The sequence below is a fragment of the Myotis myotis genome, unplaced genomic scaffold, assembly GCF_014108235.1.
Source record: "Myotis myotis isolate mMyoMyo1 unplaced genomic scaffold, mMyoMyo1.p scaffold_m19_p_17, whole genome shotgun sequence".
Taxonomy (NCBI): Eukaryota; Metazoa; Chordata; class Mammalia; order Chiroptera; family Vespertilionidae; genus Myotis; species Myotis myotis.
In genome coordinates this window covers 21,661,712-21,682,428 of record NW_023416321.1, presented here as the reverse complement: position 1 = coordinate 21,682,428, position 20,717 = coordinate 21,661,712, and the positions used below count along the sequence as shown (strand labels likewise).

General features: G+C 42.2%; 1 protein-coding gene and 1 long non-coding RNA gene across 13 annotated transcripts in view; both read left to right on the top strand.

Annotated features, from left to right (window-relative positions):
* The window catches only part of BCAS3 (BCAS3 microtubule associated cell migration factor), a 473,254-nt gene that overhangs the window by 364,208 nt on the left and 88,329 nt on the right, over nucleotides 1–20,717 (top strand). The gene's annotated exons all lie outside the window — the stretch shown is intronic.
* LOC118671658 overlaps nucleotides 1–20,717 on the top strand; it is a 55,791-nt gene that overhangs the window by 4,245 nt on the left and 30,829 nt on the right. The window contains exon 2 of the long non-coding RNA XR_004972801.1: nucleotides 20,599–20,714. This is a non-coding gene — a long non-coding RNA (uncharacterized LOC118671658). The remainder of the gene's footprint in view (nucleotides 1–20,598; nucleotides 20,715–20,717) is intronic.

The window sequence follows — 20,717 nt, the reverse complement described above, 5'->3', positions numbered from 1 at the left end:
CACACCATCTCTATGGGCCCTTCTGGTCCAAGGAGTCTGTGAATCCAGTTTTTGAACATTACCTTACAATGGATAATCCTGGGACGCTTTCATCATTTATGGCTGCTGCTGTGGTATTCCACATCACTGGGAATACTTAATCCTTAGACCACTCAGAGACCAACTCTACTGTTTCCACCTAGCCAGGCATTCAGAGGGCCAAACACCCTCACCCCCGGTCCTGCACCCAAGAAACCCTTAACTCAGAAAAGACATTTCATTTCCTGGGAGCCTGTGATTCAGGCATATCTCACTGGTCATGGAGCTGAGCACTGTTTGGCCAACTGGAAGGTGAGACAGTGGAGGCCTCGGCCCCATGAAGATGCTATCAAGTGAGCTGGCCTTCCAGGGATCTGTCAGCTGGTGACAAGCTGGGGCGAGTCCAATCCCTCAGTTCACTTCAGGCCTGATGCTAACGAATGTGGGATTCCTCGCTGAAGAAAAGGCCGGATCCTGGTGTGTCCAAGACTCTGCCCTCGAAATGTCTGGGTTGATGACTGATATGTTAATCTCTGGGGACAGGGCTGTACAGTTGAGAAAAGTAGCAAGAGCATCAGATCTCGGTAGGTCATCTGGCCCCCATAAAAAAGCAATAGCAACTGGGGAAAGGCTAGACTGCTAGGTTCCCAGCTCTATTGGATTATTAGACAAAGCTACCCACTCCATCTTTGTTTATAGAACTCGTTTTCAGGGACAAGTGTTTTATAGTGAGGCGGAGGTTGCTAAGGAGCTATTTATAATGAAGATCTCAACTACGTGAGCCCTCTATCAAGCCTGATCTAAAGGAACTTTGCATGGGTGGCAGTTTAGGAGAAAAAGGGAGAAAAGGATAAGGGGGAAAACTAATAAAAATAGCTGAGATCACTCAACAGTTATCAAGAAACAGATACTACAGTTTTATAACACTAAGTACTAAAAGTATATGCACTCTTAAAAGGCAATTAAAACGTATGCTCTGAAACTATAAAACATTTTCTTTTCATCTGCAACATAGAGGGCAGATTACAACACATTAATAACGTTTTGTTTAGAGTTCAGTTTCTGATGGTTTCCAAATGTAGTCTGTGTAGATTAACCAGAAGGAGTCCAGTTCCCTTTTTTAAGAGCGCTTGTAAAGGAAAGCAATGTGGTAAGATTGTTATGAAAAGAGAGTGTATTTAGGAAATAGCACTTAGCAGGGTCTCTCTGAATGGCTGCCAGGTCAGGAAGCTGAAGTGCAAGGCTTGGCCCTTGTTCAGCCCCCCCAGTTCCAGCTCCTTGACCACACAGTACGTCAGGAACATGTCACAAGCCAGCCAGGAAGGCTCAGCCCCGCCCATGGGCCAGCTTGGCACGGCTGCTTTCACATAACCCAGGGCTCCAAAGGGGCCGGAGGCAGGCATTCCAGGGCCACGGGAACATGCTATTTTTTAAAATAGAAATGAAGAACTAAAAAAAAAAAAAAAAAAGCCTGGGAATCAAACTGTTGCTGAGTCCTTCTGAAACATGGCCCCTCATGGAGAATGTCAGAGCTGAAAAAGGCCTTAAAGGTTATCTCATCCTCTGCCCTTGGCTTATAGACAAGGGAACTGACCAGCCCACAACAGTAGTGGCAGACTCAGTAGTGGAATCCGAGTCTCTTAGCTCTCATTCAACTAAGCCCGCTGGCTTTTGTACCTCAGTGGGCTAAGCCTTCTGTCTTAGAAGCTCTATCCTGTCCTTAGCGTCCTGTACCGCCAGGGAGCCCTGTGGACCCCTCCCTCTTGGATTTTGGCTAGCCAGTGACTTACTGCTATACTAGTTGCTCCTACTACTTGCCTTCCTGTCCTGTGTCTGAGCCTTAGCTTCCTCGTCTGCAAAATGGAGCGAATGTCAGTGTTTAGTCCTCATAAATATTGACTGAATCAATAAATATATGTAGTAATTACAGTGCCTTGAGAAGGGCTCAATACTGTTAGCCATTATTATCATGAATGATAGCACTTATTCGGCATTATTACTGCTGTTTATGTTGTCATTATTATTACTGCTATTGTTTCTACAGTTGTTGTATCCCCAGTCTTCCTCAGGCACCTGGGCTTGGGTGACTGGGGTGTCCGTTCTATCATTAATAGAGTAGACTGTCATGAAGGGCATACTGACTCAGAAATACCTCTCGGCCAGTGCTTCATGAAGCCCTCCCATCAGGGTCCCGCCGAGGACCAGAGGTTTAGAGTGTGCTGGTGCTGTTTCGGGGGGAGGGGTTGCCTTTCTAACTTCATTATGTAATTTTGGTTGAAAGGGATTTAGAGATGATTGAGTAATTATGTCTTATAGTTCAGTCTTCTCAGCTTACATGTGGGAAAACTGAGGCTCAGAAAGATAAAGTGATTTGCTTGTCTCTGTCTTGCCTCCCTAAATTTCAGAATTGACTGGAGCTCTTGTCTTTATCTAGAGAAGGGAAACTGGAGGAGTAAGAGTCTTAGGATAATACCCACAAGACCAAAATCCTTTATCCTTTCTTCAACATCAGGTCCACTTCGACCCCATCTAAAGCCCCAGTTGTGACCTTATTCCTTAGTCAGCATAGAGACAACCCTGAGGAAAATGCTAGAGAGCCCGCCCCTTCCGTTGGTATTACTAGAGAACAATCCCCTATAAAAGTTAAGTGGATGTTTGTTTTTTATTTAAAACCTTGAACAGATTTAACCCTGTCGGGCGCTACTGTGCTGCTTCACACACAGCAGGGTCCTTTGAGGCCTCCCATAGCACTACTCAAAAGAAGACTTCCTTCCAGGTTGCTCTAAAAACTGTGACCAGCACGTTCCCCTGCTTACTATCAGGCTCGCTGGTTCAGAAAGTAAAATTACTTTCTTAGTTTATGCCTCAGTTGTCTCTTCCTTGAGCTCTTTATCTCTCCTTTTCCTTAGTATCGCATCAGTTTCCTGTTTTTCTACAATGTTGAGCAGGTCGTTGGTGAGATGAGGAAATTTAGCTATACTGCTTTAAATAGCAGATAAGTATAGTATTTGGTTGCTGGAAGGGCCTTGTGTGCTTACCAACAATAAAACTGCATCAAGCCATTATTTACCTAGAAAAATCAACGATAAATCCACTCCAAACTTCCAGGAGAACCTTCTAGCTTTTCTCTTTTAAGATTTGAAGCTCTGGTATTGGCTGGGCACATGGAAACAGCCCTATTGTGCCCTCCCACTCTCTCTTTTACCTTCCTCTTTGGGACTCCCTTCGGCTTCATTAATCTAGATTTGTTCTGAAGGCATTAAAGTCGATTTTCAAAGAGCTGTAATTGTCACAGCAAGAGCACAATGACTTATTGAAGTTTCAGATTTTGCTTGGTTTGGAGCCTACCAGAGATTGGAACAGATTCCCCATCATCTCTACCACAGAGTTGGATGAAAATTAAGTTTCTCCTTCCCTGGTGCTTGTCAAAAATACCCTTTTCAACTAATCACATTCCCAATTTTCCAAAGAGTAAAATCAAACTTCAAGAGGTAGCTACTCATCTCAAGGTCACCTGACAAGGTCAGAAGAGAGCTTTGGTGAATTGCCCAAGTTTCTTTCCCTTACAGCCTCCAAAACACCCCCAGATTATACTTTCTTTAGTTTCCACACTCCACTTTCCTATGTTTCTACTTAGTCTGACAACATTTTCAATAGGCAGAGTCTTTCCAATGTCATCAGCACCCACAAGTGCACCCATCCTTCTCTGGAAATGTAATCCTTGTACCGGGTGGTGTTCATGACAGCCCTGACGTCAGAGTAGACTTGGCTTTTTGCCTCCATCTCAGTAGTTGGCGTAAGTGCAGTGTATGTATTGAAACTTTCCTATTAGAAACTTATTCTTTGGAAAACTTTTATCACTTTTTTTTTTTTTTGCTTGACCATACTGTGTGTAGGGCTTGGGGATTAAAGGTTTCCTGACAGAGCTGTTCATGTGGAGAACCTTACTTACCACAGCTTTCTTTTCGCTGAGTTATTTGTATAAAGTCCTGGCAATTTGTTCAGATGTTTAGTAACACCTAATAAAATAATAAGTAGATGGGGTTTGACTCTAAGTAGGTTCGAGGCCTTGATGGTTTTCTCGCCAAGTTACTGTATGCAGCTTTGCTCCTAGACTAGGGATGGGAGATGCACGTTATCCTTTTTCCCCGAAAAAGTAAGTCTGATCAAACTGAGAAATTGTTTTCTGAAACTCCAGGTTACAAGTATACCGTATGTATTTTCTGGCTTTGATCTTTACTTTTTACAGGTAGTAAAGATTTCCCACCCACAGTCAACCTCTACTGGCTAGTGTCTCATTACACAATTGAGGCTTCCTTTTTAACATGAAAGTGGTATGTTTCAAAGTGCCTTCACAGTGACTCTGAGCTGGATTAGACTACATGGGGTCCTCGAGCCTTCCTCTTAAAACCAAGAAGTAGTTTCTTTTTGTTGACATTTAGAAATGTAATGACTTTGTCCACAGAGTGATATACACCCAAGGTTGATGTCCACGTCTTACCTTTAAAACCATTGAGTCTTGGGCCAGACAGGGATGAATAAGATTCACAGGTGAACAAGAGACAGAGCCACATTAAAAAAATGACCACTTCAAAAGGGACCTACGGGTTGTAGGATTGTTTATATCCCATGACCTTACCTCCCACTACAGGAACCCAAAGTAATTCCCTCAGCCTCAACCCCAACCAGTGCAGATGGCCTTTGAGCAACTAACAAGGGGTGGACCTTGTTACTATACATAAGTATGTCTCTGAGAAATTCCTAGGGGTGAACTCAGGTTCTGTTGGAGGTATTTTCTCTATCAAATCAAGAATTTTGGATTTTTAAAAATTTCACATTATGCTCTATACTTTCGGAGCATTTCTACCCACATCATATACTTTTAAGCCTAAATCTGTGAGGTCAGTATTGTCATCGCCTTTTTCCCACTAAGGCTTAGAGATAGAATCACATTGCTAGTCAAGGGCGGAACTCTGTCGTTCACCCAGGTCCTCAGTCATTCCTCCAAGAGTACTTTTTACCTTCCTTTGAAGGGAATACTTCAGTGACCCAGTAGAGTCTTTATTTATCCCCAAATAGCAAATAGTTTGATCATGTCAAAATATTTTTCTCCTCAAAAATGATAATGATGTGTTGCCACCTCCAAATAATAGAAATCTAAATTCATTAATTTCTTGTTTAAGATAACACTGCAGTGGGAGGAACCAGGAACTTGGGAACAATCAAATCATTCCAAATATGACTGTTCTGCAGTCAGTGTGGGGACTTCACTCTGCCTGTTTCTTCTTCTACAAAAATGATGAGCAGATCACCTCCAAGGAGTCTAGTGACTCTAAATGGAATGACACAGCACAGTGTCTGGCATGAATAATAATGAAGTCCCCCTTCCCATTTTCACTTTGGTTCAAACCAATCTTTTCTACCTTAACTCCCACCACTTCCTTAGATGAACCCTTTGCTCAGGCCACATTTACTTATGTGTCATCTCTTGAGCAAGCTTCTACCTCCCCACCTTCAGATTTTTATCCCCTTCCTCTGAAGAGCCCTCCTGTCCTCAGCGACCCTTCATACACTCTTCTTTAGTCGCCTATAGAATGTCTACCCACTTTCAAGGGTTAGACCAAGGACCAGTCCTCCTCAGAGCCTTTTGTGATCATTCCAATCAGAAATCGTCTTTCTTGGAGTGTTTATATCTTCAATAATCACTGCCCTCATATGGCACTTGCCATGCTTTGTCTTATGTTGTTTGTATTTATGTATCTTGATTATCGTTTTCTCAGACTTTAAACTCATGGTGGGAAGGGGTTGTAACTTCTTGCCTCTAAATAGACAATGTAATATATAACCTGGTTACTGGGAGGTTGCATGGTATGATCAACAGAACACAAATTTGAGAGGCAGACTTATCTGGGTTTGAATCCTGGGCCTGCCATTTCCTTTCTAGCTCTTGGCCCTAGACAAGTTACTTTATCCTCTGAACCTCTGTAAAATGTAGAGCATCAAATCTACTTCATGGTATCATTGTATGGATTAAGTGAAATGACATTTAGACTGTCTGGTGCTGAGTAGGTACTTAATAAATGTTAGAGTCTTTCCCTTGATTGTAATAAAAAATAGATGAAGTAAGAGGATGCTCTCCCCCTTATGCTATGATTTTATAAACGGGGGATTTATTGATCATCATGTTAGTAGATTCATCTAATACAATGGGGACCGCAGTAGCTTATTTGGAAAGCCAGGTGTTACTCTGTGGAGGAAGCACACACAGAACACTAGCTAAATATTGACAACTGACTCTTCCATCCCGTTCCAGCATATGGATTTGTATTTGTAATTCCCCCTAGATAAGATTTCTCCGTCCCTCTTAATTTCATTAATCCATTCTAAACTGACAGATGTTGTGGTGAGCCTTGAGCTCCTGGGGATTCTTATTTCATTCTGATTAAAAGATGAGTTTCCTTCTTAAACCCAAGGGTCTAAGTATACATTGCCCTTCTCTCCTAAACAGCTTATTTGAATGTCAGAAGTAAACTTGTTATTCTCTACTGGGTACTAAACAAGCTTTCTAGTATCTGAGGCCCTTCTAAAATGTTTCCTTCTAGTCGGCAGAAGAGTGGTATATGGGGATAGATGAGCAGTAGTGCCTGGTGCTTTGTAGTTGCATAGTAAATAGTAGTGCGAGCTTCACTTTTTATTAACTTTTTTTTTATTTTGGAAGGGGCTGGGGACAGTAAGCAGAACTCACAGAACTAATAATTAGTGTTGATCTCTCATCTTCTCAAGGGCACATAGAATTTGAGAACATTGAACTTCAGCCAGATAACAACTCAGAGTTATGGACAGTGTTCCGTCATGGTGTGTGTTTAGCGTCCAGCTCTGACTTTAACAGTATAGCACTTGTCAGTTTCTAGCCACAGAGGTTGAGAACATCAGATGGTCTGTTTAACACGGGAGAAATTGAGGCTGCCGAAGTCTGGTCCATTCATTTTTTTAAAAATGGATTTGTCTTTTAAAAATATATATATTTTTATTGATTTCAGAGAGGAAGGGAGAGGGAGGGAGAGAGATAGAAACATCTGTGATGAGATAGAATCATTGATCGGCTGCCTCCTGCACGCCCCGAACTGGGGATGGAGCCCGCAACCTGGGCATGTGCCCTGACTGGGAATTGAACCGTGACCTCCTGGTTCATAGGTCGACGCTCAACCACTGAGCCACGCCAGCTGGGCTGGTCCATTCTTAGGTTACTGGCTACTGTGTGGACTGCTACACCAGAAAGCACGTTGGTCAGCAGACGAATTTTAATGAAGCCTTTAAGTTCTCCACGCACGGGAGCTGGTTCTCTTGTTGTTCTTGGGTGTTTTCCCCTCTTTCAGCTGCCTGCCTCCAAGAAGAGGCTCATGTTCTTTCCCAGGCCACCAGCCTTAGAGTGGGCAGCTGTCCATGGCTGGCCTACGACAATCATTTTGGAGATCTCCCTGGACATCAGACACTTGCTATCACTTCTGCTCTCCTGCTGGCTGATCCTCCCAGTACTTTTAGGGACACCTGAGGTCATCTTTTTCCTAAGGAGTGTCCCTGTGTGGCGTCTCTACTGCATAGAACTGTGGGTTTGCTCTCTATCACATTGGACTGGTGGTACCTACTATTTATCGAACTGCTCTGTGAGTTAAGCATTGTGCAGGTTGCTTAATATGGATTGTCATTAATCCTCCCAACAACCCTTTAAGGTGGCACTATTTTACCCATTTTACGGGTAAGTAGTGGAGAAGTTAAGTAACTTGCCCACGTTACTGAATGCCAAAGCCAAGACTTAACCTCACAGCCCTATTTTTCCACTGTTTACCAAAAGCTCAAAATGGCCCTGAAACTGAAATTACTGTGTGGAATTTCACACAAACGTTACCAGAAATCCCCAGGACATTAATGCATGGATCAGAGTCGAGTGTGTTAGACGCATTAGCCAATTTGGAAAACAGTCGATTTCCACCGTTTTACAGGAAAACCCAGAGAAGCCCGAGTACATCGGACACATTGGAATTGAAAAGCTGAAGTAAAAAAATATTTATTTTAAGGTCATCTGTTTATACTGACACGAGGTCTCTGGAAAAGGAGGGAGCTGGCATCACGTTTCTGAAATATGCAATTTTACAATGGGAACGTGTTATAAAACGCCCGGCCACTGTTGTTTTCCTTGGGATTTAGGGTGAGAGACATGAAGGCTGACAACTCTCTTCCTGTTATAGGTCAGAGCTTCAGGAACTCTGTAATCTTCCCACCAGCTTTCTCTCTCCTGGAACTCACGGGTAAAATTAGATGCTGGCTGGACTTCAGTAGCTGAGTGTGAGAGCTTTCAGAGGCCGAGTCAGACAACGGCAGCCGCGTTCTCACAGTACCGCTTTGTCCAGGCTAGCACAGTTCGGGAAACCGAAGAGTGCCTGGCGGCTCTGCCCTAAAACACCATTAATGACAATGCCCACGGGAGCAGGGACATTATCTCTGTGCAGTTCATCTCCTTGGAAACAGGATAAGGTTTATCTTCCTTTTACTAATATGCTGCATGGACCTCCTAACCTGGCGCTACTCTACACATACTGTTCAAGTTTTAAAAAACACACTTCTGCCCTAGCCGGGTTGCGGAGTGGTTAGAGCGTCAGCCTATGGACTGAGGGAGTCCCAGGTTCGATTCCAGTCAAGGGCAGGCTTGAGGCCAGGCCCTGGTCGGCATGTGTGCGGGAGGGTGGCTCTCTCACATCGATCAATGTGGCTCTCTCACATCGATGTTTCTCTCTGTCTCTCCCCCTCCCTTCCACTCTGTCTAAAAATCAATGGGAAAATATCCTCGGGTGAGAATTAACAAAGATTTTTTTAAAAACCACTTCTATTTGAGGGTTCAGATGCTCTCAGGTTGCAACTCTATTATATACACTCTGACGGACTCTACGGGGCAGACGTGGTGGAAAGGGTGTGGGAAGAAATCGTTTAGAGAATGAGAGCTCTCCCAAACCGGCATCGAACACATTTATCTAATTTGACACATTTTGCCTGGAAGTCATAGAAAGAGACCGAGGTGCCCCATCAGAACATAAAGAGCCAGAGACTAAAACCAGACTAAAAAGGGCCAACCCATTAGGGAAGTACCTCCCCGGGGAGCAGGGGCACGGGGAGAGGAGGTTAGATGGCGGTTATTAAACACTGAATCAAGAATATGTCCAGAGCGGCTGCTGCCCGGGGAAGCCCCCCTCCCAGCCTGCGCCGGGCAGGGGACAGTTAAGGAAAAGGAGTTCTGCTTATTCTCTGCTGCAGGATGCCACCCCCTGACCCTTTATAAGTCAGCCTCGCCTGATTACTCCTTTTAATTCAAGGCTCAAAACAGCTTGTAAAGTTTTTTTTTATCATTCCTCTCCAGATTGTGTGGGCCACACTGTAGCACGCACGTTCCCTTGGTCCCACATCTGTTTTCCAACCTCATTACTCTTCTGTTATTACGTTCATTAAAACAACAACAAAAAGGAGCTGTTTATTTCTTTTCGGCATGTTCTCCCCCCCCCCCCCCCCCGTTTCAAAAGCTAAAATGGTAAATCATGCGATGTTTGATGTGCCCATCTCCAAAGTTCCAGCAGAAGACAGTGATGGTTGCTTCTACAGGAATTGGTTGGACCTTACTGTTTAAATTGGGTGTCCCCACGCCAAGGCTCACAGCTCAGAGGAAGATGTGTCAGTGTATGTAGGCTGTGACTGTCGAGGCTGGTCATTTCTAGATGAGAAGGTTACATCACACTCTCCAGGGCCCAGAGTAGTAACAGGACTTTTTTTTTTTTTTTTTGACTCATGAGACACCTGAGCACCTTGATTTGAATATTCTTATTTAAAGGTAAATGGAAGCAGAGAGGCATAGACTTAGGATTTATAGTGGTTTCACTTTGTGAAGAGAAAGCTAAGAGAAATGAGATAAGGAAGCTCATCAACACCACTTCTCTTCAACATTGTATAGAAGTGCGAGCCAATGCCACGAAGTAAGAACAAGAGATGAGAGATATATGAACTGGAAAGAAAGAGACATAGCTGACCTATTTGTACATGATACGATTTGGTACCTAGAAAACCCAGGAGAATCCACAAACTATTAGAATTAAAAAGAATTCACTAGGGTTGCTGGATACAGAAGTTGATGGAGTTCCTACATGCCAGCAATAACCAATTAGGGAAAAGTTCCTATTTGCAATAACAACCAAAAGCACAGAGAAGCCAAGAATCATGCTTAGAAAAGATATATGAAACATTTAGAAAAAAGTCATAAAAGTACATTGAAGGGATGAAAGACCCAAATAAGTAGATGTGACACGTTCATGGATCAGAAGACCCAATCGATTAAAAGTTGTCAATTATCCTCAGATTCATCGAGAAATTAAATGAAATTTCAATCAGAATCCTAACAGGTTTTGCATCAGTCTGGCGGAAAGTATTTACTGAAGACAGTTCATGAAGGGCCTCTTTACAAAGGTTCGGACAAAGCTTAGGGAGACTAAGAAACCAATAGCAAGAAGCCTTCAGCATCCCTGGGCCAAAACAGCAACAGCTGGAACAGCTGTCGGAACCGAGAGAGCTGTGGCTGTGGTTTAGGAGGAGCCCTCCTGACAGACCTTTGGTAGAGGAGCAGCTGGCGAGACAGCCGAGGGGGAAATATCTGGACTTATCTCTCCTCTGCTCTTCATTCTCCTGCCGCTGACTCACTGGCTGGAGCCAGGATGAAGGGACCCTCGGTTGGTGCTGTCCATCTGGAGGACAGACCCTGGGAAGCGAGCAATGTGGAGAAGAGTGGAAAGCGGATCTGAAGGAGCAATCAGAGAATATCCAGGACAGGTTTCTTCAATAAAAATGTTCAAAGTGATCTTGAACTTCACATGGAAAGACCAAAGGGTCAAAAACAGCAAAGAACAATTTTGGAGTACAACAGACCTATTATGCTTTTTATTAGAATCTTATTTAATTTCTGTCCTGCCAGATATTAAAATGCATTATAAACGATAATAAGACAGAATGGCATTGTTACAGAAATAGACAAACAGAGGAAGGGAGTCCACATGTGTGTAGAAACTTGAAATATGCTAGAGACAGCATTGCAAATTAGTACTGTAAGATGGACTAGTCGATAAACTGTGCTGGAACCCATGGTTATTCATGTAGGAAAAAGTGTAGGACTTCATCTTAGGGTAGCAAAACTTTAAAATGTTAACCACATGGGTGGGCAAGGATGTGGAAACTCGCCGATGGTAGATGTATCAATTGGTGTGAACATTTTGGAAGGTAATATGCAATGTTTAGTAAAGTTGCATAGATTCTAGCCCTGGACTACTTCTCATCTGAAAAAAGAACAGAATCCTCATCAGGTTACTGTGAAAATTAAATGAGTTGTTATGTATAAGCTACTTAGAACAATGTTTGGCACAAAATAAGCACTATTTACGTGTCAGTTATTATCATTATTTCTGGGATCCCACAGGTCCACCCCTAGGTAGGTAATCCTTGGGAAAGTTCTGACTTGTATAAAAGGAGACTCATACAATAATGTTCATAAGAATTGATTTTTTTTTTTAAAAATCATGGTATCTTCATTATATAGAGTAAAAATGCAAGAACTAAAGCTACATGCAGCAGCATAAATGTTAAAGGTATCTTAGGCCCAGCCAGTGTGGCTCAGTGGTTGAACATCTGCCCATGAACCAAGAGGTTGCTGGTTCGATTCCCAGTCAGAGCACATGCCCAGGTTGCAGGCTCGATCCCCAGAAGGGGCTTACAGGAGGCAGCCAATTAATGTTTCTCTCTCATTGATGTTTCTATATCTCAGTCCCTTTCCCTTCCCCTCTCTCTCTCTCTCTCTCTCTCTCTCTCTCAAGTCAATAAAAAAAATAAAAAATAAAAATATTTTAGGAAGAAAACAGTTGGGGAGGAATCAGAATAGTGTGATACTAGGATGAAAGACGAAATGGGATCGGGAAAGGTTCACAGAGATTTCAGCTGTAATATATACATATGGTTAAGTACCTGACCGTCCGGCCAGTCGCTATGATGTGCAGTGAGCACCAGGGGGCAGATACTCAACGCAGGAGCTGCCGAGGGGCCACACGATTCCACCTTCAGCTGTGGGTTATGTTGTTGCTGGGGCACTGTAGCCCCATATCTGGTTTATTGCACACTTGTGTTTGCGCACCACACCCTGAACAACAGCAACTTTACAGAGTGCCTTCTCGCACTCTGGGACCCCTTGGGGGATATCGGAGAGCCAGTTTTGGCCTGATTCCCACAGGCCAGGCCAAGGGACCCTACCTGCCGGAGGGACCCCGTTCACTCCAAAGACCCCAGGGAGGAACTGCGGGAGGTTGGCTCCAGGGCATGTCCGGCCCATCTCGCCCAGCCCCACCCCACCGGCCACCTTCTAATTAATTTCCTTTCAATGTGCACGAATCCATGCACCAGGTCACTAGTTTTTTATATGCTTGAAGACATTTTTTAAAAATATGAACCAAAATGAGAGCTAAGCAGTACATTATGGTCAGGTCCTAAAAATATGAAAGAGCCCGACCTGCATGGCTCAGTGATTGAGCATCCACCTATGAACCGGGAGATCACGGTTCGATTCCCGGTCAGGGCACATGCCTGGGTTGTGGGCTCAGTTCCCAGTGGGGCCATGCAGGAGGCAGATGATCAGTGATTCTCTCTCATCATTGCTGTTTCTATCTCTCTCTACCTCTCCTTTCCTCTCTAAAATCAATAAAAAATATTTTTTAAAAATATGAAAGATATTAGAAATAGGATAAAAAGAAACTATCTTGTAGAGGGATGGTATAATCTTTGGAGGCAGGCAGCCCTGGGTTCCATTCTTCCTTTTTTAAAAATTGTCTATGGAACCTTATCTAAGTTACTTAACATGAGTTAACCTCACTGGAATATTTTGAGGATTAAATGAGATACTGTTTATAACATAGCATAGTGCCTGATAAATAATAGATAACTGTTCCATTCTTTCCCGCTTGTACAAGGAAGAAAAAGGTCTAATCAACATTTTCCTTGGAAAATATTCTAGACTAAATTTCTGCTTCTGTGGACCTGGTTTCTACAATCTTGTCTTGGCTTCAGTTCATGTTGACTTTAAGCAAGGATTGCCAATTCATGCCTAAACTTATGGCAACAAGCTCATTTGATAAAGAAATGAACTGCAAGATCTCACTGCACAAAATCAGCGCTCTTTTTCCCATCAAGTAGTGTATTTCCCAGTGATTGGGTGTGCAGAGCTATCTTGGGCTTTGAGTGAGAAAGAGGAAATGATCACGGTCCCTGCCTTTATCCTAAAAAAACCGTTGACTATTCTATTTTTGTAATACCCACTTGTGAACTGAAGCCTTCTCTTGCTAACTGAGCTCGGGAATAGTTATCCTCCCGCCTTCCCCCGAAAAGACAAATGTCTTTATTTTCTGAAAACCCAGCGTCACCTTTCATGGAGACTAAGCTGTTTCCCTTCCTCTTCTCTAATGAGTTGCTGTTTGATTATTGTTTTTATAAAGTTATGAAATCCATATGAAAGCGCTGGAGTCAGGGTCAGTTTCAACAGGGGGAAACTTGTCGTCACTTTCATTAAAATTATATCTATTGTAGGCAGACAGGCCCCTTTTGATCATTAACAAGCCATTTTATGTTTGTTCGTGGGTTTTTTGTGGTTTTTTTTTTTCATATGAATACTTCTGTAACAACCAAAATAGCAAATGAAGGATTGTAGTTTGGGATTTGACCTCATTTTTACTCTAATCTTTAGGGAGTCAGATATGATATTCAGCACTAAGAAGAGAAGGTATGCAATAGGTAAAGACATAAATAGTTTTACTAGTAAAAATCATGAGCGGGGAGTGGGAGGAAGGGAGACAGAGAGAGAAACAAAGAGGGATGGAAGAAGAGAGAGAGAGAGAGAGAGAGAGAGAGAGAGAGAGAGAGAGAGAGAGAGAGAGAGAGAGAGAGGGAGGGAGCGCGCTAGGCCCATTAGTAGACAAAGAAAATGACTGGTGTGTGGATTTTTAATAGAGATCTTTCTTGCATGCTTCATGCTTGTCACAAGGAAACTCGCTGTGAGCAATGCCATTTAAGGAAAGGTCTGGGAAAGGAGAATTAGTTTCCAAAGGAAAGTGTGAGCAGCACCTCGAGCTTGAATGATTTAACACTAAACCCAGACCTGGTATCTGAGAAGCTATATCTAAGGGCGGAGAGGTGAAACAAGAGGCCTAGGAAAATTTCCCTCTCCAGTGTCCCCAGGGTTTACCAAGATGACCTTGCACGTAGACACTGTTTTCAGAAACTGACATATTTAGGAAATCTGTTAAAAGATCTAATTGCTACAATAAGTGTGACTCATCGCCCTTTGCACCTTGTGCTGCTGTGGAGCCGGTCCCATCCCGTGCCGTGCCGTGTTAGAAACTTTCTGTAATCTAAGCCTATTTAGTCTATTTTCTCCCACTTTGTAAACACCCTTTTTCCATAGTTGCAAATGTCTCCACCATTATTTGTTTCGATTTGTAAATTGCAGAAAAGCTAGCATAAACAGTGTCCTCACACACGCACATCATCCACTGCCAGAGATTAGCTATCTCTGGCCAGAGATACATCCAAATGGGGCCGCCCCATATTTTCTTGCTAAAGCCAGAATTCCCAAAACAAGGTGTTTTTTTCCCTCTTGTCCCCACTCTAAAGTTAATTTTTAAAGTTGCCACAGTGGTTGGTAACTTAAAAGATAATAAGTCCTAATACCAAGCCTTTTATTTCTTTAGAAAGTTAAACAAGAGACTAACTGATCCCTCCAAAATACTCAGGGTCCTTACCAATAGCTATAATGGTAGGGACCATGACTTACTTATCTTTGAATTCCCAGCATTGAGCCCTGGTTAATGAGTGAGTAAGTGAATGAACGAATGAATGAATGAATAAATAAATAAATACATAAATGAATGAATGCCATGTTGCCAAAAAAAGTGTTATCCTTGGCAAGAAGCATGAGATGCCCATAGGCTTACAGTCTGACCCTGAACTCGAGGGTGGTGGCGAGGAGGTGACACATGGAATTTTCCAGAGCATAGCCAGGAAGGGCTGTGTAAGAAAGGACGGTTTGACCTGAAACATGACCACAGAGTGAAAGACTCTGCTCCCTTAGTTTCGTTCCCTTGTTGTCCACGCACCTGTCCTATATAGGCCCGTGGATGCTCGGAGCTCACTGAAAACCCAACACCCCCAGCCCCCAAAACTAGGTCATGTATCTCTTGAATATTTAACATCATGTCCTACATCTTGTGCCGGGAGAGAAACTGTCACTCACTTGTAATGTCACTCGGACCACAGACCTTCTGTCGTTCAGTGAAGATACAGGTTTCCGGGTCATATTTGATCTTAGGGACAGTTCACACCTGTACTGGTTCCTCCCCTGCCTGTTCTGCATTCATTAATTCATTCATTCATTTATTCATTCAGTACTTTCATTAATGAAAGATTCTCTTGGCTCTTCAGACATGAAAGACAGAGAGTCTATTTTCGAGGCATATCCTTGTTCCAGTTGGGAAGTTAAAATTATAGAGTAAATGATAATGTCATCTGTCTGTCTACCCTCTCCTTCCATATCACCACCACCGCCACATTTTTTAGTTTTCTTTTGCTTTCCCTTTACCCATTTCAAATTATTATTTTTTTCTGGTAAAAACAACAGCAACATATAACAAAGTTTACCACCTTAACTATTTTTAAATGCACAGCGCAGTATTATTGGCTTCATGCATATGACCGTGCAACAGATCTCTAGATTTCTTTTTCATCTTACAAAACTGAAATTTGTAGCCATTGACCAACAACTCCCCTTTCTCCCTCCCTCTCCAGCCCCCTGGTAACCAAACTCTACTTTCTGCTTCTGAGGTTGATCACTTTAGATATTTCAAATAAGTGGAATCATACAGTATTTATCCTTTTAAAAGTTTATATTTTTGTAGACTTAATTTTTTAGAGACGTTTTAGGTCCACAGGAAAATGGAAAGGATGCCACAGAGAGCTCCCATACACCCCTCGCCTTGACAAATGTTCAGTCTCCCCTATTAGCATCCCGCACCAGAGTGGTATCATTTAGAAGAACATAAGAAGCATAGGTTGTTTTTTTTGTTTGTTTGTTTGTTTATTTGTTTTATTTTTTTTATTATTAGTTAAGGTATTACAAATGTGTCCTCATCCCCCCCATTAACCCCCAACCTCCCCCCCACACACACTCAAGGAAGCATAGGTTTTGATCCCAGAGGCAAAACCACTGGTATTGAATGAGCGATTCATTATAGGGATTGGACCTCTATGTGACCTCCTATGGTTCGGTAGCTGCTGAAGAAGTCTGTGGCCTTTGAGTATCGAGTTGGGCCTGAGTACAGACAGTCCTCGGGTTATGTCAGACTTGACGTACATCATTTCGTGTTTACGTCGCCATCTCCCATTTATTTATTTTTTTAAAAAAGTTCCTTCATTTCGACGTATGTACATATGTGCTTTATGTTTTTTATTATTTATTTACCACAAGTAAAGGTCAGGAATTATCTTTCTTTTAAATTTTTTTTACTGTTTCACTGCTCTGTCTGTGCTCCATGTGAGCGACGTAGGTGCTTATGTAGGTGGGTTCCGACTTACGGCGAAAATCGCATTTCGTTGCACCGTAGGAACGGATCTCCCACGTAACCTGAGGACCTACTGTATGTATCAGGGCTGATGTTGAGAAAAACAGCTCCCTTTCAGGGGCAGAAGGAAAGGACAAACTCTACCCCATGAGGCAAACTGGAATCCATGTTGGTTTCTCAGTGCGATCAGCCTGGATAACATGGGGACCTGCAGCAGGAGCTGGCACTCCTCACTGCAGAGCTGCCCGTGCCCTCGGCCCAGGACTCGGAGAATCGGAAGGATGATGTCTGGGCAGCTGGTGGGTATGCAGGCCTGGTAGGATGAGCAGCCGTGGGTACAAGCTGCCACAGTGTGATGGGCCTGGCACTTAACCATCAGAGGATGATTGCTGCTGCATTTCCACCTTCTCACATACATTTTTCTTACAGCCAACCCTAACTCACAATCTTGCAGGGAAGGACATGTTGGGAAATGTAGTTCCACTTTAGCTAAGTTGATTCCGTACAAAGCCGCCACAGTAGTAATTTTTTTAAAGAACCTTAGGAACAATTGTAAAAGGCAACTCATTCACCAACGATGCGGAATGTAAGAACAATACACAAAAATCACTTGTATTTCTATACAGTAGTCATGCGCAAATAAAAAATGGGACTGAGGAAACAATTCCATTTATTTTATATTAGCATAAAAAAATAAAAACATTTAGGAATAAATTTAACAAAAGAAGTGCAAATTTCATTCTCTGAAAAATACAAAGTGTTGAAAGGAATTACAGAAGATTGAAATAAATGGAAAGACATATTATGGATTGAAACATAATATTGTTAAAATGACAGCACTCCCAAATTCATCTACATTATTCAATAAAATCCTTATAAAATCCCAGCCAACTTCTCTGCAGAAATTGAACAGACGCTCCTAAAATTCATATCTAGATTCAAAGTATGCAGATTAGCCAAAACAATATTGAGGAAAAAAAGAACAAAGTTACAGGCTTCAATTTTCCCAATTTTAAAATTTGCTAAGTTGCAGTAATCAAGACACTGTACTGGTATACGGATAGACATATATAGATAATGGAATAGAATTGAGAGTCCAGAAATAAACCTTCACATTTATGGTCAATTGATTTTCAACAAGGATGCCAAGACAATTCTTTGGGGAAAGAGTCTTTTCAACAAATGGTGATGGGACAGTTATATGTCAGCATGAAAAAGAATATCATGTATAAAACCTAACTCCAAATGGATCAAAGACGTAAACATAAGAGCTAAAGCTATATCACTTTTAGAAGAAAACATAGGTATATATATTTGTGATCTTCGATTCAGCAGTGGTTTCTTAGATGTGATATTAAAAACACAAAATGAAAAATAGAGAAGCTGGACATCATTAAAATTTAAATCTTTTGTGCTTCTAAAGACAATATTGCAAAAGTGAAAAGACAACTGACAGAATGGAAAAAAAATTTTGCAAATCATATATCTGATCTCTGACTTGTATCTAGACTATATAAGTAACTATTGCCACTCAATAATGAAATGGGAAATTTAACCCCATTTTAAAATGGGCAAAGGATCTGAATAGACAATTCTCCAAAGAAGATATGCAAATAGCCAATAATCACATGAAAAGGTACGCAAGTGTTACTATCAATCAGGGAAATACAACTCTCCACCCATCAGGATGGCTATATTCAAAAAGATAGATAATAGTAAATATGGAGATGTAGAGAAATTGGAGTCCTCATACACTACCTTTGGAAATATAAAATAGCGCAGCTCCTTTGACAAACTGTCTGGCAGTTCCTCAAATAGTTAAATACAGAGTTACAATATGATCCAGCAGTTGTACACCTAGGTATATACCCAAGAGAAATGAAAACATGTCCACACGAAAGCTTGTACACAACTGTCATGACAGTATTAATCCCAAATAATAATTAATAGCTATTCATACCCTAGAAATGGAGACAGCTATCTGTCAATATATACCCAAAAGTAATTGAAAGCAGGGACTCTAACGGATTCTTGAATGCCAGTGTTCATTGCAGCAGCCTTCACAATAGCTAAAAGATGGAAACAACCAGTAACCATCAATAGATGAATGGATAAACAAAGTGTAGCATGTCCGTACAATGGGATGTTAGCCATAAAAAGGAATGAAGTTCGTATCCATGCTACAACATAGATGAACCTTGAAAACATTGGTGACTGAAAGAAGCAAGTTACAAACGACCAGAAATTGTATGATTCCATTTATGTGAGATTTTCAGAGTAGGCAAATCCAGAGGGACAGAAAGTAGATGACTGGTTGCCTAGGGCTGGGGATATGGAAAGTTTGGGAAGTGATGGCTACGAGGTACAGGGATAATTAAAATGTTCTTATTAGATTGTGGTGACGGTTGCGCACTCTATGAATATACTAAAATCTGTTGAATTGTACCCTTTAAATGGGGGAAATGTGTGCTAAGAGAACTATATCTCAAAAGAGCTGTTGTTTTTTTTAAAAAGGGAGGCGAAGTAGGACTGGCACACTTAACAGAATAGAAGCTTTTGCTTATTTCTTTTCCTCAGTTAGTGATTCCTTTGTGGGGAGATCTGTGAACCCATAGGGAATTCCATTCTTCGTCACTTGGGATCTTCTTGAATGGCAGCTCCTGCCTCGCCTATTGTTGCTAAGAGATCCACTGTCCACTGTTAGTATTTTGCAAACTTTTCCCTGGGGCCTCGCAGAGGATATTTTGAGAAAAAATTTGGGCCTGCTGTTGATGTGGTCCAATGTCTGTTCACTTATCCCCATCCTTGCCATTGGGATAAGCATATGTTACATTCTATCGCAGTCCCTTGGAGGATACAGAGTTGTTCAATCCATCTTGGTATAGACCACAAACCGTGTTTAAAATAGTGGGCCAAGCCATTGGGCCTCCATGGTGAGGTGGCACTGATCCCTCTGCTTGAGTAAAAAAAAAAAAAAAAAAAGCCAGGCAGGTAACCACAAGCCAAGCTGGGCTTGGCTGCTCCATGCTGGCTGGGTGAGTGTGACCACGGGAGTTTGCTAGGCCTTCTTTGACTCATCCTTTGTCCTCTTCTCGGTCTCTCTCTACATTAACTCTTTATGGAGCTTGGCTCCTAGTTATGAATACTTCTTTTTTGTTAAATGTTCATCTCTGGGGTGGTTCTCTCCTCGCTGTCAGCAGAACTCAAGAAAGCCTCTATTTCATTGAAGAGTTGAGCTGTAAAGGATCAAAATTCTTATAGTCTACGCTGCCTACTTTACACTCGAGCGCCCTGGATATCCAGAGAAAGGTGGTTAGCGTTTGCTAACGTTCAGGAGGCTCTGAGATGCCACTGAATCCAGGAAGTTGTATGGGGAACATACATACCTTATTACTCTTAATCAACACAGCCTGGGGACAGAGTCGTCACAGATTTATCTTTGGAAGGCCATGTGCAGTAGTTGGCATGGTAGAAGGAATATCTAATTTGGAATTCGGGTACCTAGGTTTGAGTCACAACTCTGCCAATTGAAGGGTAACTTAAGTTTTCAAAGTACTTCCCTTGGAATGCGTTATGATTTGATGAAATGATGGACAGAAAAGATTCTTGTAACTTCAAACAAAAGGTGTTGTCACATGAAAGATTGGTATTCGTGTGTGTGTGTGTGTGTGTGTGTGTGTGTACACTTAGGAAGAAGTGGCCCCTGCAAATATGTTCTTATGACAGATTCATGTTTACATGGGCAGTGCCAGAGCTGAGGGTTCTGCCAGCTCTCCTCAAACATGCCTGCTCATTTGGGCAGCATGGGTGAAGCCATATGGGTATATCTGAACTTTTAACAGATCAGAGACCTTTTTCCAACAAGTCTCAACTCATCAGCCTACTTTATTTTTATTCCCAGGGTATTTCAGCTTTTTAAATAGGTGTTACCATACCATGCAGTTAAAACAGAAAATTGGGCACAAAATGGTATACGGTGAGAAGTCTCCCACCCCATCTCCTAGTCTATCCCCAAAGGTA